The sequence below is a fragment of the Centruroides vittatus genome, unplaced genomic scaffold (assembly GCF_030686945.1).
Source record: "Centruroides vittatus isolate TY-2023 unplaced genomic scaffold, ASM3068694v2 contig_975, whole genome shotgun sequence".
Lineage (NCBI taxonomy): Eukaryota > Metazoa > Arthropoda > Arachnida > Scorpiones > Buthidae > Centruroides > Centruroides vittatus.
In genome coordinates, this window is record NW_027122648.1 from 619260 (window position 1) to 636417 (window position 17158).

Here is a 17158-nt window from a genome sequence, read left to right on the forward strand (position 1 = left end):
TATATATATTTAGCCAATAATATTTATTAACTTTCTATCTATTACTATGTTGACTACTATTTTAAATAACACCTTGTAGTTGATATTATTGAATGTCTTTTTGTAGTTGACAAAGCATAGATATGTTTTATTTTTCTTTTCAATTATTTTTTTACTTGTTAGTCTTAGTAGTGTTATTGCTTCTCTAGTTCCACTATTCCTTTTGAATCCAAATTGCATATCTCCATGTTTAGCCTATATTTTTTTCTACTCTTCTATGTATGATAGATATCTATCAGAGCTTTGAAAACATGACTTATTTAGCTTATAATTTAGTGTTTATCAAATTCCATTGTCCCTATTATCTTTGGTATTAGTATGAAAATAGAACTTCCCCAGTCAAAAGGGATATTGTCTCTGCTTAGAATTTTTTTGAAGAGAATCATTGAAATGCTTTTGTTTTTTGTTTCCATTAATTTAAGCAGTTCTCTTTGTACAGTACCATTCATTGTATCTTTGTATCTATCAACTCCCAGTGCTTTCCTATTTCTCAGTCTCTTTAGTGATGCTTCAATCTCCGTCTCTAAAAATTCCAGGATCTCCCTTTCTCTGAATTCACATTCAGTCCTGTCTTCTCTGTCATATAGTTGTGTTACATAGCTATTCCACCTTCTTATTTGTCTGTGTTTTTAAAGTACCATATTTCTCTTTTCATCTTTTACTGCAAACAATTTTTGTCTGTGTTTTTTTACCAGAAATTACATCAATGTTTTTGTATATCTTCCTTAAATCTTAGATAAGTTTTCTCTTTCTATTTCCTTGCAAAGTTAATTTAGTCAATTTTCCTTGGCTTTCCTTGATCAAGATTTTCACCTGTTTAGCTATCATCTTGTAATTTTCATTAGTAAATGTTGCTTATGTTTTTCCATTTTCTTCTCACATTCATCTTTTGCAACACTTCCTCAGTGATCCAAGGTATTTTTTCTTTCCATCATCATCCAGAACTTTGTAGCACCTTCTTTGACTTGAATTTTTATATCATTCCAAATTTCTTCTGAATTTCTGTCTGTGTTGAGGTTCTGAAATCCATTATTTAACTCTATTTTCAACCTCTTTTCAATGGTGTCTATTTTTAGCACTTCCAGGTTTAGCCTTTTCAAATATTCCTAATTATTGTTTTCAGAATGTTCTACTAATAACCATTATTATTTTTATCTTAATATAACTAAATTTTTTGAATACGTAGTCTTTAAATAAATTTATGTAATGAATACCGAAGATTATAGACAAATAGTATTTCAAAGCCTGTGCCAAATTAGATATAATACTAGATGTATATACTATCAGACAGTGTCAGATTTTATCATCTGACACATGTATACATCTATTTAAATTACAACAAAAATAAATTCTTAAACAATAAACAATTCATTTTAAGATACAAAAATTCTTTATTTTCCTTCAAATGCTAATGTGAGAAACTATGGGCCAGGGGTTAATCCCTACTGACCACTTACTTGGCAACAGTCTGCAAAGACTGCCAACGTTGTTGTTTCAGATGGCTTTTTATTGAGTGGTGAAGGAGGTGAGCAAGTCAACAGGTGGTTAGAAGTGACAAGAGGCAGGTGAAATAAAATAACTAAGCTTTTATTAATGTCTAAAGTTAACATACAGAAGGTCTACAAAAGCTAATTCAGTTAAATGCAATTAAATACTAAATATGTATATATAATGTATATATATATATAAAGGGCCGCTCTAGGCTAAGCCTATTCCCGTTGCTGGAGAGAGAGAGTTCAAAATACCTCTATGAGGAAACAAACAGTATGCGTCGATCAGTTCGTTGGAATCGTAGCTCTAGACGATATGGTAAGCTGTATGGAAGTTTGAAGCCATGATCTCTCTTCTACCAGAATCTTCTCCTTTTCATTAGATCAGGTCCGTTGTATGAAGGTCCGGGAGACGGAATGCGCACATTGACAAGTATAACTTCCTTTGGATTGCCCTGAGCTTCCGGGTCTCGAGCTTTTATTCAATTGTTGTGGGAAAGGGAACATGTGATTATCCATGTTGACGATGACAACACATTTTCTGACACCTATGTGTCAACTTTCCCATCAGATTGCTGACAGTTGGTGTGACCTCTGATCTGAAACTATTCGATAGTTTTTCTATTGGTGGAGGTTTACAATCTTTCAAAAAAAATTTGCATTACATTTTTTTCTTGAAAATTCGCAGATTTCACACTAATAAACAAAAATTATTTTAAGTTAAACCTAATGTATAAATTAAAAACTAACCAAATCTTCAAAAGCTTTAGTAGAGTCCCATACAACGTGCAAATAAAGCAAGCAACAATCCTCAAATTTTGCCTATCAGAGGTATACTTTTTTTTTCAACTTATAGGCCAAGGTTTAAACTTTCATAAATCATGTGATAATGCAGGTTTTGATAACACAATTTCCTATAATGCATAATAAATCCCTCGCATTGTACGGGACTCTATTGTATTTATTTAAGTGGAAGTCAGCCTATATCTGTGATGTCACATACATGAAGTGGTGGCAAACCAAATAAGATTGAAATCAAAGATGTCTTTGAAAAGACTCATATGTTATATATTGTTTATTCAGTAACACAACATAGAGTATTACAATAGTGATGGCATAGAAGTTATTTGTAAACAATAGTAACAAGATATTATTGTTTAAAAATAACAATTGTTACTAGTATTATGTGATAGTTTCAAAACCACTGACTGCCATAATCTAGGTTCTTTTTATTTTTGACTTTTTCTGGCCTGTGGACACCAGAGGACCATTTTTTGTTAATCATGTCCATTATGGATTCAACTGGGTGATGAGGGGTGGGACCCAACACATCCAAGACAGATGGCCCATTAAAATCACTGTGTTTCTGATCTGAAACAAACCCAGGTTTTCCAAGTTGGCAAGGGAGAAGACTAATATTATCAAGTATTTTTATACAATCCACTGTTCTGACTGTTCTCCAGTTGTTACTCATACAATAACACACAACATGTGATATACTTGACACCAGTTGTTATTTTTAACAGTTATGAAAAAAATAATTTGTTGGTAACAATCCATTGCTATATTATAGTATCCTTTAACAATGATCAATTAATATTAAATCCATTTTCTAGTTTCAAAATTAACAGAATATCTCTTTAATTTACAATAATCATTTAAATTCTTTGCCATATTATTTATAATTTTACACGTTCTTCCTTTTATCAAATGTCAGTTCATAAAAGAATTGAATAATATAAATTACATTAATATAAGCATATATATTCAAAATAACTTTAAATTCATTTTCAAAATTTTAAATATATAATAAAAAAACAATGTTTTTAATCATATTATTTGACCCTTATTTACAATAATTATGTCTCGATAGTAATATATAATAACATAAAGATGTTAAAAATATATCTTGAAAAACTGAATTTTATGTTGCAATATTTAACAGTGTTGATATTTCTAAACTACTTATGTAAACGCTTGCAATTTTAGAAGTTGAAACAAATACAAAAGTTGACAACTTTTAATTTCTCTGTCATTGCATCAAGAAAAATTTCTGTTATTTGTGTGACATGAAAATAAACACAAAATAAAAGAAAATAAGCAAAAATCTATTATTTCCCAAGTCAATATACTTGTTACTATTTAACATTTTCCACATCTATTCACATCTAAGCCACTATGTACTGGTTTTTTTCATATCTTTTGCCCTCACTTAAAAAAATTCAGCAACAAGTTGCTTAACTTTCCTAGCAGGATTTAAAACTGTGTATGTGGTGCCATCTGTTATGATATTTTATTATTAGAAACCTTTTATATTTTTAATTATTATAAGATGGCAAAAATCTTAATTTTGAGGTAGAGATGAGTTTTATAAAAAAAACCTGTAAATGTTAATGACAAGGAAAATTATCATTAAGTCTGACCCTACTAGAGATATGTCACACAACCCTCTTTATCACCCCATACCCTGAACCTTTAACCACCAAAATTTAACAGCATCAATCCCTCTAATACACAAACCTCCCTGCAAAATTTCAGAAATTTTCAACAAAAGTTATTAAGCACAGGAGTTATTAAGCTTCAAAGAGAGAGAACAAAATCATGCCCCCCACACACACTAACATCCATACATAACACTAACATACAAAAAACCCCTAAATGTTTTTACATTTCTTAATGCTTCAAGGATCCACTCCTTTTTTTGTCCTTGAAATGTCCAAAATGTCCAAAAATGTAAAAATCTTGGGGGATCATTTTTTGACTGATTACCATACTTTCCCTCTGTTATATTGGGTTGTTTGGAAAGTAATTTCGTTTTTTTATTACTAAAGGAATTAGATGTATTTTTACCAGCCAATTTTATTTTAAACCACATTTTCATTATATACTTCGACAGCTGACATTTTAACACTTATTTGTAAAAAATTTTGTTTGATTCCGTACAATTGTTTCTTTCGGTGACCCATCAAATATGGAAAATCGAAAGCATCATTTTTGGCATATTTTGCTTTTTATAACTAAAAAATCAAAATGCTGTTCAAACAAGAAAAACTTCTGGTACATGTTTGGAGAAGATGTGTTGAGAGAAAGACAGTGCCAAAACTGGTTTACAAAATTGTGTTCTGGCAATTTTAATATCGAAGATACACCACATTCTGGATGGCCATTTGAAGCCAATGAAAACAAAATAAAGGTACTGATTGAAGCAATCTGCCGTATAACAACACGTGAAATCACTAAGAGATTAAATCTGTTAAATTGAACCATTTATTATTACTTAAAACGAATTGGTTTCGTTTCAAAGCTCGATATATGGGTTCCACATGTTATTAAAGGGAGATGATCTCTATGGTGGGATTTTAAAGAAATTTTTTTTTTGAGCTTTTACCAGACAATTTAACAATTGATTCGAAAGTGTACTGCCATCAAGTAAACAAATTGAGTAATATCATCAAACAGAAAAGGCCAGAATTGATCAACGAACAAAGTGTAGTGTTTTACCATGATAATGCCAAATTTCACACAAGTTTGGTAACTCGTCAGAAACTGTTATAGCTTAGATGGGTTGTGTTATCACACCAACCATATTTGCCAGATAAGGCACACACAGATTATTACTTGTTCCGGTCTATACAAATTTTTTTTAACTGTAAGACATGTACTGTACTTGAAATGACAATGTCAAAAATCACTTGGATCAGTTTTTCGGAAACAACGATCAAAATTTTTACGAATGTGAAATCATGCTACTACCAGAAACAATGACAACAGGTATTTGACCAAAATGGTCAATATATAATTCAATAAAATACTTATTTATTATAAGAATATTGCATTTATTTTTCTATGGAAAAAACAAAATTACTTTCCGAACAACCCAATATATAACAAAGCCAGGAAAGTAAAACTGATACTCTTTGGAATTTAAAAGATTATAAAGAGATAAAAAAAAAAAGCCAAATTTGAAGTATATAGTGAATGATTCAAAATCATTCACTATATACTTCAAATACTAAAACCATTTACAAATTCAGAAACTCAAATAAGGTTAAGCATTAACATAATGCTAGAGAACAAGTTTTTATAGCAAATTCCTATATTCATTGTAAATAGTATATTTAAATTTACTTCCAAAGTGACAGAATATCTTATATTGCTATCTATATATAAATAATACTCAAGAATGGATATGTACAAATGCTAAAATGATGTCAACATAACTTTTTCAGGATTGTCTATTATTACTTACACTGTCAGACATTCTGAATGGTCATCATCAACCATGTTAATTAATTGGACATTATGAAGAAAAAGTGAAAAAAGTTGTTAATATGGATAAATCAGTGTGAAGAACATACTGTTTAAATAATTTAACTAATCAGCTGTTCTCAATATCTTAATAATATTCTTCTGTGAATATGAGGTTTGATTCTTTCTGATTGGAAAATTTAATCATATCATATTATTCAGCGACAGTACAATTTGAAATAACAGAACTGATATAATTTTGCATTGACTGGATGTGATTCATCACAAACAACCAGATATAAGTCCTCTTGTAATGTGTTTAGAGTTTTTAAAAATTTATAATTTATCATAAATGTCAGACACTATTTATAATGATAACTTTCTGACAAACATTTTATATGTGCAATTAAAATATCATTATTATAATAATGATCACATGCCAAAATAAAATTTATTGTTAATGTGAAGATCAGTGGTTACACATATGAAGATTAGCAATTGGTCTTAATATAAAAAAGTCATCAGAACATGACACCAGTCAGTTGTATGTCCAATATCCATATTCACATATGTGGAACTGTGAGAATTATGCTGATAAGAGGATAGAAGTAGCAACATTCTACAATATTATAAGGAGAGAGAGCACATATGATAGATTCAAACATGTACAATAATTTAGTTTTTGTGGTCAGTAAATTGTACACACCTGTTCATGGAGAAAGAAAAAGGATGCCATTCAGGTTTAAAGGGAATTAAGTAGACAGAGAACTAGAATAACTAATGTTGAAGCTCAAAATAAAAACAAAAAATCTGACAAAAGACTCCCATCTTCAGACATTTGTTTCTTGGTTTCATTTGACATCTAGCCAATTGAATATGTGAGATCCTGGGGAGGTAAGAGGGAGTCGTACCTCCCTTTTCGGCAACTCACTTGTCAAGGATGGCTGTTACGTCGACAGTGCGTTACGCGAGTGGAGGAGGAGGAAGGATGGGGTCGACGATAAGGCAAAGCCGACAGTCAAGAAAGACACCATTTTATAACAAAACAAGATTTATTAAAATCGAAACGAACAAAACTACACTTCTACCCTCATATACAAAAAGGGGGTCCGGAGAGAGAGAGTTTACAAATATTTGTTCATACCTTTATAAATTCTGTAATAGACGGAGTCCGGTAAATGGAGTCGGAGTCTGGACACTAGCACTTAAAAACTTAGAAACTTTTTGGGTCCAGTTGATGGCGCAGTGCATGTCGTACTGGAGAGATGATTGGAGAGCCCTTTAGGGAGGAAGGAAGCATCTTTTATAGGTTCTTGATGAGAAAACCGGTCACGTGACCAACAACGGATTGCAATTAGGGCCATAGGTGTTCCCAGGATTCAAAACAAATGACGAGCTCGAACGCTAACTGTAAATTATCGTGCAAGTTGATCTACCGGCTGTGAGGGAATAATGTCTTATTGACAGATAGGGGACGATAGTTGCCAGTCAAGGGTCAACATTTTTTTTGGTTATGGAATTTTGTTGATTAAGCAGTTGTATATCAGGAGTGAAATAATTTAGAAATGTAGGGGTTTAACTTCCAGATTTCACATTCACTCCATGCTTTCTTTAAAATCATCACTTAGTTAGTGTGATTTTAAAAGATTAGATTGATAAGCAGGGGGTAGAGGTATGTTAAATTTTTTTAGATTGCTAAATTACTCTTTCTCGCAAACGATTACATCAATAGGTGATACCGTTGCGTCAATACATAATATAGAGGTTGTTTATAAAATAGCTATCCCGATGCGTGTTAGACGCGTGACAATATTTATCACTCGAGGTTAGGAGAGGCGAGAGCGTTTGGAGTTTCTTGGAAGTAGTCTGGTGGGTGGATGACATCATCGTTGACCTAGGGTCGAGACTGTAGTTCAAAGTTCATATGAGTTGAGACTGTTCAGTGGAATGTCTCCCTTTTTCTTTTTCAAGGAGTTAGATGGTTTGTAGTACAATATCACCATCTTGGATGCTTGGATATAAATTGTTCTGGATGGGCAAGAATTGTAGGTAAGTTGATAGAGTTGTACGTCCACATGGATAAATTAAATTCGGGTGGTTAGTCCTTAAACTGGTGGATCAGGTGTAAAGTTGCGTGGGTCAGCCATCTTCAGGTAAGGTGACGAAGACACCGTTCTTGGATTTAAAATAAATGTTAATAATAAGTTATTTGGAGTAAAGAATCCTTGAATTCCGGATAGAGGTATGCAAGGTTACAAAAAATGTTAATTTACTCTCTCTCTCGTGTTAAATTAAGATTCAATATATTTCTAGGTTAGTATAATACAAAATTTCTATCAAAAAGGGTTAATCTACAGTTCTAGGATACGAACTAAATATTTGAATCCTTCACGAAAAATCTACGAATATAGGTATAATTCAAAATGTTTGTACGTTAAAATGAGGAATAAAGGGAAAATGGCAGTGTAGGGATAGTTTTGTTAATAGGAATGAACAATAGATTTTTCTTTTGTGGAGTCGGGTTGCCTCGGGGCATTTCTTTGTGGGAAGTGCCCGGCTGTGCGCTAGGTGAGGGCGGACTTTCGTTGTCGTTGAAGGCGGTCTCTTCATGTTTCTCTTCTGGTGGAAGGCAGCAACCAGTTGCATGGGTTCTCTTGCATCGTGAGTAATTGCGATAACTATAATGTAAACAAAGTCCCGTGAAGATAGCACCAAGACAACCAGCAATAATGGTTATTATTAAAGATGGGGAAGTTGTGGGAGATAATTTGGTCAGCTCCCATAACAGGTGGTTTAGGTCATATTGGACGTTGTTCAAAGAATGGTCTGCTAATAGAATATTGTAGTCCGACGTGAGTTTTGGGAGGTCAGGATTCTTAAGGCGTTTTTGCAGCAATAGGATCTCAGATTTGTTGACGATTTGTTCCAGTTGTGGCACTATTAATTGTTGTGCCATCTCCAATTGTATGGTTGTCTGGCATTCGGAACAGCGAAGTAAGGACGAATCCAGGTACACAGCCGGTGCATGCGTTTGGGAGGTGAAGTATTCCCGTTTTGTTTAATTTGTGAGTAGTAGATGAAAATGGAGATTGTTGATGTCAGGTAGGACATCTAATAGTTAGGGTGAGAGGATTTGGAATAGAATAAATCCATGATCCTAGTTGGTCAATCCTCTTAAAAATTGGCGGGAATTGTGGAACGATTTGACGTGTGCAGAGGTCTTTGACCGTGACTTCGTTGCCACTAAATAGTGCATATTCGCAACTTTGTTGAGGGAAACGTTGGATAGGCCGGTCTACGGAGCAAATAGGAAAGTGATCTATTTTACAAATTATTAGTTTGTAGTGTTGTAATAACATATAGGACTGTCTGTCCATGGATAAGGCGACTATAGGATAATTAGTCTGGAATTGGACAAATGTGTTTAGGTCAGGTATATACGTGGGAAATTTGATAATTTCATACATATCGAAGTATCCACTAGGGGTGATTAATGGAATCTTAGCAAAGATTCTTAACTTGCCAGGTACCGCTACAGCGAGCGCGGTAATCCACTGGTAGTATTTAAATAGCATGTCAGGTCTTATAGGTTTGACCATTGCGTAACCTTCCGGAAGCTGTAGTTGAATGTCTCGGAGGGTACGTAGCACGATTTCTCGTGATACAAAATAGGTGCTTAGTTGACCCTTTTCTAGTATATCAATCGCCTCTCGTAAGGCAACCAGTTGGAGATAGAATTCTTGAATAGAGAATTTGAGTATCTGACTAATTATTTCAAATGCAAGTTCGTAACTATAGCGATTCATTAACTCTTTAAATGTTTCTTGACGTTTGAATAACACATAAATTTGGTGTCGGTTATTTTTACTGATGTTCAAAGTATCATTCAACAAGGTGGCTTGTGAGCGCAGTAAATGAATAATTCTCTCGTTTTACTCATTGATGTTAGAGATTTCGACATTTACGGTCGCAATATCCTCGGAGGTAGCTGTCCCGAAGAGGAACTTTAGGATTTTCCTCCGCCGTCTATCAAACCTCGTTTGGTTTTCTGGGGTAAAGGTAATGTGATTAAAGTGGTGAGCTCTTGATATTCTTTATAATAGTTAAGAAATGAAGCTCGCATCAGCTCGAAGCCCTTGGTAGGAACATGTTCCTGTGGTTGAAGCCTCGTTTCTAAATACTCTAGAGATTGTGAGATGAATTGAATTTGGCGCTCTAAATGTTTGAAGGAGAGTTCGGTGACCAAGGTCCAGTGACTGGCGGTCATTAAGAAATTTCCTCGGTGTAGGAAGACAACTCCTTTGGTGAATTCCTGTTGTTCTGAATACAAGATCATCGTTGTGAGACAGAAACTTTGAAGAAGGAAATAAACATGGAGGAAAAACATGTTGAATTAGTCACCGAGGTGCGTTTAATATCCACTTCCCTGGTTTTGTATTTCTTCCCCTGTAACAGGGAAAGGGTGTTAGTAATAATTGGGCCCCGTGACCTTTATAATGAATTAGATTTCCTAATTGAACAAATAATGATAAATTCAAATGATGAGGTTACGTTAGGTCAAAACGGGAAAAAAAACTGGGTGCTAAAAGGAGTTTTACGACGATAGGCCGATTATCTAGACGCAGAGGTCGCGTCACTAAAAAAAATAATGACACGCATTCTGGCATTACATAAAAACACTATTTATTAAGAAAGGAAACCTCTTTATTAAGATATTGAATATATGTATTTTGGTGGTATATGCCATACTCGTTTACAAGTGTTAGGTTACATTATATGATAAGAGTACACTTGCCGACAACTAGAGGAGAGGAATATGGATGGCTAACTAGTGATGAGGGTTACGCTGGCTACATCCAGCGGCCCGTGATGGTTGGGAGCGCCCTCGGGCCTGGGGTTGGAAAATAGGGGTTCTGGAGGCGTGAGAAGTAATGGCTCGTAATACTCCTGGCTGAGCCAGTTTTCCTCTCGAAAGGATTCTTCCAGTATTGGTGGGCATTCGTGTCCCAGGGGCAAAATAAACATAGCAGGCACAGCCCCCCTTTGTTGCTGAATCCAGGCGAAGGTCAAAGCGGCTCAAAGCGCAGTGATATCAACTTCCCTCGAGTAGTCGATGGGGTAGGGGGGTCGGGATTCCACCATTCCTCGGAGTCAGACATTCTGGAAGGGGAATGAGAGGAGAAGGTTAGTCGGTGGAAAGCTCAAAATGAAATTTTAAATTGCCGTGGCCACAGAAAGAGTATACCAGATCAGCTGATAATTCTAAGGGGAGGGGGGCTGGAGTTAGCAAGATGCCATATTGGGATATAAGAGGATTTCCAGCAAATGGTATTAGGGTCCTGTTTAAATGTAATCGTATAGTTAAAGGTAGAAGAATCAAGAGGCTTCGAGAGCAAGAAAACTTGAATGCAAAAAAGGAGAGTAGTTGGAGGGTTTGGTAACGGAAAGTAGAAAGGTGTGATCATTCCAGGCCAGCATGGTGGCCCAAATTTGTGAAGCTTGTCGGGTAAGGGGGATACCCATAAAAATTAGAAAGGATTGCCGTAGCAGAGGCACTTGCTGATGCTCCTGTTGGATGTGCGGAAGGACACTAGATAATTCTCCCTTCCAGCTACAGTTGTGAAGGGTAAAAGGGCAATCGATGGGTCGGAAAGGACAGGTGCTTTCGTGAGTCGCCCTATCCGCTTCCCTTAAAAGCGCAGAACACCATACGATTCGTTAGTACATGGTAATCGTAAGGTGGATGCAATCTGCTCCACCACCAGGCTCCTAATATGACCGAGGGGTTCCTGACAATAGCAATTGGTAATCCTTGTTCGGCATGATGAGCAAACAATGTGTCCGTTTGTACATTGGTACACTGGTGGTTGCACCATGGTGTAGCATATTGGACAGCTTAGGAGTGTGGTTAGCGTGGGATCTTGCCCATGGGCGGCCATGAAGGTCTGAAAGGGAAAAATAAAACCAATAAGACACAGAAGACGATTCGGGTTCGATTAAGATATCTCTACCGTAAGACATAAGGGAAATAAACATGGTAGAATTGTAGGGTTACAGGGAGAGATTTTGTATTTTGTATGGATTTGATTTAAAGGGCCAAGAATTAACTATCCCTCCGCAGACCGTGATACCTATCCAAACCTCAGGGAATACTAAAAGAGCGGAAAGGATTCGACAGAACCAAAAAAATGAAAGAGGTCCAAATAGAGATAGTAGAAAACGAAAGAAATCTGAGATGCCTCCACCAGAGGAAAATGTTGGCTCAGAGAAAAGATCTTACTGGTCAGCAGATCAGGAGGAGGGAAAAGGAGTAGTGTTAATTGAATCCTGTCAACTTCCCCCTATGACAGAGAACATAGTTACTGCTAGAATTGTTGGAGATAAGCGACCTAGTAAAGTCGGAGTAATCGAAACTGTCTCCTTTGCTCAGGAAGGAGTTTCCGGAGTCAATTTGTTGGTGACCCCAAATAAAAAGGGACAAGTTCCCGTATGTCTTCATAACGATACTTGTAAGACAATTAAGTTAGAGAAAGATGGCAAGGTTGGCACCTTTGAGGCTATCGAAAAAAGTGAGCCCGCAGACACTATAAAAGAAAGGGCCTCCGCGAACCTATCAAAAGCAGAATTGAGCCACCTTTTTGATTGGACTGTCATCCCCCGGAACGAGAAACGAGACCTCTTAAAATTACTATATAACTACAGGCATGTCTTTGCTGTGAATGACTATGACCTCGGCTACTGTAATATTGTGCAGCATACAATAAATACTGGTGATGCGGCACCCATTTATTCTCTTCCTTATCGCATTCCCTATGCTCAATGCCAACAATTAAACGATATCATAGATGACCTCTTGGCCCATAATATTATCGAACAATCTACGTCCCCTTGGAGTTCGGCAGCTCTCCCAGTTAAAAAAAGGATGGATCGTTACGCCTAGTGATAGACTATCGTAAACTAAATAAAATCACTAAGGTAGATCCGTATCCTCTGCCTCTAGTGCAGGAGTCCCTTAGCCTAATGGGACAGGCAAAATACTTTTCAACGATGGATACGATTTCAGGATTTTGGCAATTAGGAGTAGGTGATAAAGAAAAAACCGCCTTCTCTACGCCCGATGGCCACTATCAATGGAATAGGCTTCCGATGGGTCTAAAAACCAGTCCTGCGGTTTTTGAAAGGTCGATGGATTTCATCCTACATGGTCTCAAAGGAAAGACATGTTTTGTATACATGGACGACATACTAACGTTTAGTCCAGATTTCCCTAGTCACCTAAAACGATTTGAACAAATATTTCAGAGACTCGGAGATGCAGGGATAAAATTAAAACCTAAGAAATGCCATTTCCTGCAACGCCAGATAAAATTTCTGGGTCACAAAATTTCAGAACAGGGTATAAAACCCGATCCTGACAAAATAAAATGTGTTCTAGAATTTCTGAGACCTGAATCTGAGCGAGAAGTCTGCTCCTTCCTAGAACTCACTGGCTATTATCGGCGACACACAAACTCCTATGCCACTATCGCTAAGCCCTTGACCGATTTATTATGGAAAGATGTACCGTTTGAATGGGGCCTTAAGCAGCAGGAAAGCTTCAAAAACCTTAAAAAAATCCTGACATCGGCACCCTTATTGAAGTCCCCTGACTTTACAAAACCTTTTATTCTTGCAACCAATGCGTCAAATTTCGCCCTATGTGCGATATTATCTCAGGAAGAACGTCCAGGAGAAGCCGATTGCCTATGCGAGCCGATTACTAAGGAAACCCGAACTTAATTACAGCACTACTGAGAAAGAATGCTTAGCCACTGTGTGGGCAGTGAGGTATTTTAAACCCTATCTTTATGGAAAAGAGTTTACAATTGTCACAGATCATAGACCTTTGAAATGGTTATTAGATTGTAAGGACTCTACTACTAATTCTAGATTATCGCGATGGATCATTTTACTTCAAGAATTCAATTTTTATATTATCTACAAGGCTGGAATCTCACATAGAAATGCAGACGCACTTAGCCGTATCCCAATATGCCAAATAACAGAGGTTGAACCCATCTTCTCCGTGCCACAATTAGCCAATGCTCAACAACGTGATGATCGATGGAGACCCCTTATCCAAACCCTAAAGGATGGTGTAACTACAGGAACCTATAATAATCTTAACCTAGAGGAATTCTATATCAACGAGGAGGGTGCTCTCTGCCACAAGGGAAGGAATAGAAAACGCTTGGATTGGTGGGAACAAATTGTTATACCTACCACCTTAAAGGAATATATTCTGTTTACCTACCATGACAATCCGCTAGCCGGTCACTTAGGAGAATTAAATTTGTGTACTAAAATCGTAAACTCGTTTTATTGACCCAAAATGGCAAAGGAAATCAGGAATTATTGTCTAAGTTGTCAGAGCTGTGCTATGCACTGACGTCCAGATCGACAGGCAGCAGCCAAATTGCAATTGTTTGCCCCTCTCTCTAACGTCTTTGAACAAGCAGCAATGGACATCGTCGGTCCACTCTCTCTTACGACGAATGGCAACAAATATATCTTAGTATTTGTTGACCATTTTAGTCGATATGCGGAAGCAGTTCCACTACCTGATGCAAGTAGTAAAACGATTGCTAAGGCCTTCGTCACATATATCATATTGCGACATTCTACGCCTACGCAATTAACCAATAGAGCGCCGAACCTAATTTCTAAAATGTTCGCAGAAGTGTGTGAATTGCTACACATAAAGCAGCTCCTTACTACTGCCTACCATCCAGCCTGCAATGGTGTGGTGGAGAGATTTAATAAAACCCTAGTTGATATACTATCTCATTATGTCTCTCAAGACCAACAAGACTGGGATGAGTGGATCCCTTATGCCTTATTCGCCTATAACACCTCTGTGCATACATCCACTAATGACAGCCCATTAGTGTTCTTGCTGGGATTGTACAAAATCCCAAGTTAGATCAAGGTCGTCATCCTTCTACACTACGTAAGGTACATTGCCCTTCCATTTGCCTCGATTTTCTTCAGTAGGCTGCGATCGGAATCAGACCCTATTTCTCTCCCCTTCGGGTTCACGTCGCCCGGGGAAATCGTTTCGCATAGAGCGATCGCTAGGATTGCCACTTCGGCGAGTGGGCAAGCATTGGTTCTGGGTTTGATTGGGATTCCGTTTAGACTGACCAAAAGGGCGGTCGCCTCGACAATTAGGGGTGTTCAACCGATTTTCATTATGCCTAAGAGGTGGATTATTATAGGAATTGTTATTGTAGTAGTTAGTAGTATAGCCTCCTCGATGATTTCGGCGAGATATAGGATCTCTAGAGACGGATTGAGGAGGGTTTCGGATTAGTCCGTCCATTCTAGCTTTTAAGTCCTCCATCGCCGACATTAGCTGTATTAAATCCTCCTGAGATGAGGTTTTATCGCTTTCCCTTACCGTTCGCATGATCCCACTTGGATGCGCAGTGAGACTTTCGATTGTTTCCTCATCTATTTAGAGCCTCATCTATTGTTTCAGCCTCGCGGCTCATTACAGGCTGCCGGATTCTGATATCTATTCCGTTCAAAAATTGCGCTTTAAGCCTTTCATCTAACTCCCTCCTTTGAACTCGTTCAATAATTGCAGTTTCGGCAGCAGTCGCGCCGGGCTCTCGCTTAATTTCTATCTCCATTGCCAGCACTTGGAGTCTAGTGGCATAGGTCTGTACTGTACATCTTCGTCCCTTTTCTGCACGCACACATAAAATTTAGATAATCAAAAGGAAAATGGCTCCCGTTCAAAATGCACTATCATCAACCACTTAAATTCGTCAAAGTCATTGACTTCTTTAATTCGTCGGTCCTTTTGGACAAATTCTCTAGCTATACCCGCAAGTTTTAATTTGGCCACTGCCAACATCTGGGCCTTGGACCATGCTGCTACCTTTGTAACATCGGCTAACGAATCAAAAAAATCCGTCACCCGAGGGCCTCCCGCTTCTCCCGAGAATATGGGTAATAGGGGTATTATTCTGCCTAAACCTCCCAACGTAAGGGGATTCAGTGCTGGATTAGGATTTGGGTGGCCTGGCCCAGCCACATCGCGGGGATCATCCTCCATTATGTTTATTTTGTTAGGTATTTCAACTAGGTCTAAGAGATTCTAGTTCGACCCCTACTCCTATGATTCCTAATTCAACTCAATTCATCCTCTCTCTTGACTGTGGCTGCTTTCGCCTTATCAATTTCTCGAAAAAGTCGAAACCCCATTCCTGACACCAATATGTGAGATCCTGGGGAGGTAAGAGGGAGTCGTACCTCCCTTTCCGGCGACTCACTTGTCAAGGATGGCTGTTACGTCAACGGCGTGTTACACGTTATGCGAGTGGAGGAAAAGGAAGAATGGGGTTGATGATAAGGCGAAGCCGACAGTCAAAGAAAGACACCATTTTATAACAAAACAAGATTTATTAAAATCGAAACGAACAAAACTACACTTCTACCCTCATATACAAAAAGGGGGTCTGGAGAGAGAGAGTTTACAAATATTTGTTCATACCTTTATAAATTCTGTAATAGACAGAGTCTAGACACTGGCACTTAAAAACTTAGAAACTTTTTGGGTCCAGTTGATGGCGCAGTGCATGTTGTACTGGAGAGATGATTGGAGAGCCCTTTAGGGAGGAAGGAAGCATCTTTTATAGGTTCTTGATGAGAAAACCGGTCACGTGACCAACAACGGATTGCAATTAGGGCCATAGGTGTTCCCAGGATTCAAAACAAATGACGAGCTCGAACGCTAACTGTAAATTATCGTGCAAGTTGATCTACCGGCTGCGAGGGAATAATGTCTTATTGACAGATAGGGGACGATTGTTGCCAGTCAAGGGTCAACATTTTTTTTGGTTATGGAATTTTGTTGATTAAGCAGTTGTATATCAGGAGTGAAATAATTTAGAAATGTAGGGGTTTAACTTCCAGATTTCACAAATATTTAGAAATCCATAATGTCCATTTACCAATCAGTAAAATTAAGTTTGCACCAAGTGTTTAGAGCCCAAGAAGAAAGAACTATTAAAAGATATGCAAAAGTCCAGATATTCAAATTTTTGATAGTAATAAAGGATTTTAGTTTTGTATTCTTTCTCCTCTTACAGTTGTTTGAAAAGCTCAGTCTGAAATCTTACCTTAATTCAATTTTCTAACCAGTTAATCATGATCACTTAGAAAACTAAAGATGTTTATTTATAATAATTTTCTAATATAAATAAACTCTAAAAGATATGCATGGTTGTTTGCTTTTTTTGAAGATCAAGATGAAAAGTTCAATGTAAACTATAGTACTTTACAGCTTTCCAGTACATCTCAAGAATACCAACACTGTTGTGATAAAAGCACAA

The 17158-nt window shown here is 37.0% G+C and overlaps 1 protein-coding gene across 2 annotated transcripts in view; it reads right to left on the reverse strand.

Annotated features, from left to right (window-relative positions):
- LOC136985688 (corepressor interacting with RBPJ 1) overlaps positions 1 to 17158 on the reverse strand; it is a 60385-nt gene that overhangs the window by 36375 nt on the left and 6852 nt on the right. The gene's annotated exons all lie outside the window — the stretch shown is intronic.